This window comes from Protopterus annectens, chromosome 9.part0, assembly GCF_019279795.1.
Source record: "Protopterus annectens isolate FY-2018-M chromosome 9.part0, PAN1.0, whole genome shotgun sequence".
Taxonomy (NCBI): domain Eukaryota; kingdom Metazoa; phylum Chordata; order Ceratodontiformes; family Protopteridae; genus Protopterus; species Protopterus annectens.
The window spans coordinates 1,012,492,031-1,012,497,030 of NC_056743.1; positions in this window are offsets into that span (position 1 = coordinate 1,012,492,031).

Below are 5,000 nucleotides of genomic sequence, written 5' to 3' on the forward strand. Positions count from 1 at the left end.
CTCTGCTTTAGTGCTCTCCTCTCTGCCTGTGGCACCCATTTGTCAGGACTGCAGCAATGGGAGGCAGTAACATAGTACAGTTTTGTACCTACCATAAATGTAGATGTTCGAGGATCTCCATTGCTGCAGTCCTATTTTCCCTCCCTCCCTCCTTCCCCCTTTTTCTTTTTAGATTGGGGTTTTTGGGTGGTGTTTTTTTTTTTGCTTTCTGACGTCTGAGGCAACAAAGACTGAGGTTATGGCGTCGGTCATGCGCATTTGTACTGACAAGTACTTGCGTCAGTCTCAGGCGCCCATGACCGACGCCGGTTCTAGCCCTTTGATATTCGGGCCGATGGTGGGCAATGGAGTACTCATTTGTCAGGACTGCAGCAATGGAGATCCTCGAACATCTACATTTATGGTAGGTACAAAACTGTACTTTCTATTAACATGTAGTTGCTGTGAGTCCAGTTATAATGGGGCAATACCAGCTCGATATACACAGCGAGTCTCACAAATTCATTATATTTGCTAATGGATCTAGTATCCTACTCTTAGTATATTTTCTGAAACACAATTCTATTAACCTATAGTTGCTGAGAGCTCAGAGTCCGAATGAGATATAAGCTAGCGTTAGGCATTTCAGCGAACAACACATTTTTTCATGGTAAAGGCGCTAGCTGTACCATTTTAGCGCGCATTTTAAGTTTATGTTCACGTTGAGACCTGGTGAGTTTTCCGTGCTTAATAAGATCTGCCATTTCAGTTCCTTGAGCTCGAGCAGAGTCTCACAATCACCGAAATATTGGTCTATCTTTTCAAGGACAAAGAATCTGAATTTGCTGAAGCTGGGGCAAGTCAGACTGTGTAGGCCCAGCGCATTGCTATCGTCCTTGTTCCTGATGGCTGCAAGGTGCTCCTTGGACCTGTCAGACAGCTTCGTGATTGTTTTCCCAACATAGAAACCGTCGCAGGTGTGGCACACTACCGCGTACACTACAAATTCAGTATGGCAGTCATATTTTCTTTTGTGGGTCACTTTTATTCTGCTGTGTGGAAACTGGTACTCATTGCCTGTGAGTATGTGTGGGCAAATCACACATTTTCCACAGGTGTACATGCCGAACTATTGTGGATCATCGGTAACCGGCAGTATTGTCCATATTTCTCTCAAACAAGCTCCTAAGGGTCCTTGTCCTTTTATGGGAGAAGAAGGGGCAGTTACCAAGTATTTTGTTGAGAGTGAAATCCGATTTGATGATGTTCCAGTTGGAAATTAAGACATTCTTGATTGCGCTCGTGTCCCTGCTAATGGGTACTGAGTAACTGCAGTGCCTGTCGATGTTGGTGCCATCCACGTGGGTTTTAGGAGAGAAACCACACTTAAGGATGGGTCCGAACCTGGTTTGCCTGAGCTCGGTGACTTCTATCATAATGCTATTAATCAGGTGACCGGGATAGCTTCTGTCGACAAACAATTTGGCCAGGGCCTGGCTTTCTCTGTGGAACATAGCATCATTGGACACTATCCTGGACAAACGGATAAATTGCCCCCTTACCACATTCTTTTTCATAAAAAAAGGGTGTTGGCTGCTAAATTCTACAAAGTTATTTCTATATGTATTCTTTCTGTGTATGGTGGATTCCATGGAGCCGATGGCGGTGTTTATGTTGATTCGGGTGTCCAGAAAGTTAACACTGTTGCCGCAGCCAGATATAACAAATTCCAAGAAGGGGATACTGTTGTTGATTTCTCTGATGAATGTTTGAACATCAGATGTGGTCCCCTTCCAAATGAAAACTATATCGTCGATAAATCTACGATACAGTTGAACTTGTTTGTACCCTTCCAGGTACACTAGCGTTTCAAGCTCCCACGTGCACAGCACAAGAACTGCAAATGCAGGGGCCATCTTGGACCCCATGGCGACCCCTTTAATTTGCTGAAAGGTGTCGTTCTGGAAGCAGAAAAAAGTTGTTTTTGAGCACTGCCGTGGTTAACCCTATCAGGGTTTCTGTTTTCACAGCATCGAATTTAACGTGCTTGTGCAAGAATAGCTCCACGGCTTTGGTGCCCTCATGGTGGGGTATATTGGAGTACAAAGAGACAATATCCAGGGTGACCAGGGTGCAATTCGTGAACTTGTTCCTATTGAGATATAGCTCATTGAGGAAATCCCAGGAATCACGCGTGTAGAACTTGGACTTTTGCACAATAGGGTTATATACTCCGTCCAGGTATTCAGAAATGTACTCCGTTTTGGTTTTCTTGCCTGAAATAATAAGTCTGAACGGAGGATTCATGGAGTCTTTGTGGATCTTTGGTATACCAAATGCTTTGCCCATGTTGGGGCAGGGTACTTGTAAAAAAGTGAGCTCCTCAAGGGAGATGAGGTTATTCGTTTCTAGAGTTGACAGCAACTTGTCTATGGATTTGAAACTCCTGTTTACTTCAGCCATTGTAACTGGTTTATAGTACTCACGGTCATGTAAGATTAGGTTAATTTTTTCTACATAGGTAGCTTGCTTCATGAGGACCAGACCCGTGCCCTTGTCAGCTTTCATGACCCTTAGGCTCCTATCTCCTGTTAGATCTCGGAGGGCCTGCCTTTCTGCCGTGGTTAAGTTAAACCATTTATTCTGGCTGGGTCGGTTCAGTAAGTCCCTTAACTCCAGTTCACATACCCTTTGAAAAGTGTTCAGGCTACTATTGAGCAGTGGAGTGTACAGGCTTTTCTTCCTCGGCAGTTTAGCTATATCAGTACTGTTTGGAGTGGTCCCCTGGCTGTTTTGAGAATCCTCCGCTTCAGCATGAAGAACTTTTAAATTGAGCTTCCTTGTGTAGAGTCGGAGGTCCAAAATTACATTAGTGATGTTAGCTCTCTGTGCTGGGATGAACGTGAAGCCCTTGCTTAGGACCCTTTGTTGGGTTTCCGAGAGGTTGGAGTTAGTGAGGTTGAAAACCTGGGCTACAGCAACCGTTGGTGGGGTGATCAACAGGGCCTCATGGCCATGCTCCTCATTGTCATTCGTCTCTCCGTATGATAAAACCTGTTGTTGCCCCTGCCTCTCGGGCATCCCCTCCCTCCTCTCCTGTTCATTGCTCCGTAGCCCTGCCATAAAAAATACTGTTCCCCTTGTTCTTGGTCTTCATTGGGGATGAGTGGATTTGGCAGTGGTGGCGGATTTGGAGCTGCCCCCAGCGTGCTGTGAGTGAAACCAGGTGGTGGTGATACAACCCTAGCAGGGGCTGGAGGCTGCGGTGGAGTGTGTTGTGGAGGGGGGACCTGTGGATCGCCTGGTCTGTGTCCCGTTTCATACATTGCTCTTTGTGCAGTCCGTACTGCATTGTTTCTGGGAGCTCTTTCACCGTTTAAAAGATAAGCAATGTTTTGCCTATACTGTGCTAGGTCCCTATCAAGCTTTTTCTGTTTGCGAAAGATCAGAGTGGCAACATGCCTGGTGATCTTAGGCACTATTCTGTCGAACAGGTGCCTAAATGTCTCAAACTCTTGGTGCCCCAAAATGGTAGCCTGTAATCGTTGTAGCTCGTTCCTCAGACTGTCCAATCTGACTTGGTTATGATTAATAAGCAAGTTGAGGGTGGTGAGCCCAGTATCATTGAAGAGCTTAACCAGGCTGGTGTAGATATCTGAGTTCCTGTTGATGCCATTAGGAAACTTGTAGCATCTAAGCCCCTGCGGGACTATCTGATGATGCACGCATGTTTTCAAGAAATAGATGTCGTATTCTATGTTCTTGAACAGCGTGAGTTTCCTTTCAAGATCAAAGATCAAGTCCCTGCATTGGTTACTCACTTCGATGGCAACTTGGGTCCTATTTGGTCTGTCCGGAGCACCACCTTCTACTAGGAATGGATTGTAGTCATTTAGAGGTTGCAGAAATTGTTGTAAATCATCCCTCATTCGTTCTTGTTGTAACGGCTGGAAGTCCATTACTTGCGGCGGGTTACTATTACCTCGGGGAACAGGGGTCGATCCACGGCTGTTGTCTGTAGGTTGTGGACCCCCTGGGCTGCTGTGGTCATTGGGGAATGCAGAGGCTGTATTAGAAAGTCTGCTCGGAAGCAAGAGCCCTTGTGTTCTAGTCACTGTGCTGGTCTGTGCAGGAGCAGAGTTAATTCCATTCATCAAGTTAGAGCTGTCCCTGGCTCCGCTGGTGTTGCAGGAGCCTGTGAACAGGCTGGGTGTGAAACCCAACTGGTTCCTTTGCTGTTCGTTGCATTTAAGCCAGACATTTCGTGCATGGTCCATGGTGGCTCGGTATTCCATGACCAGTGCATCCGAATTTTGGTGGTCCGTGCTTTCGTTGGTGTCAAAGAGAGATTGGCTACTAGAGCCCGGTCCGTCTCTCGGTGTGTCATCCATCTGGTCTTACGGAGGAAAAACAAATGCGTAGTCACCGTATCTCAAAGTACAGACGAGATTCAACTATTACACTATTAAACTGTACACACTATCTATAAATAAAAATAAAAAAGGCACCCAGATGGAAAAATTACACTTGGAGTCCGAACAGTTCCTTAGCGCTTTCATTCGTTTATTGCTCATACGAACTTCTTCAGAGTACATACAGTAATAGCAAGTTTGTGGTATATATAGCATGCAATAGAGAGCCACTTTATTGTCATATATATATATATATATATATATATATATATATATATATATATATATATTTATAGATATCTATAGATATATATATATATATATATATATATATCTATAGATATATATATATATATATATATATATATATATATATATATATATATATATATATATATATATATATATCTATATATATATATATATATATATATATATAGATATATATATATAGATATATATATATATAGATATATATATATATATATATATATATATATATATATAGATATATATATGGGTCTACCTGACATAGTCGACAGTTCATTTGATCGACAAGCCCCCCACACCCCCTAACTATATATATCAACTCCAGGGTTGCACAACATT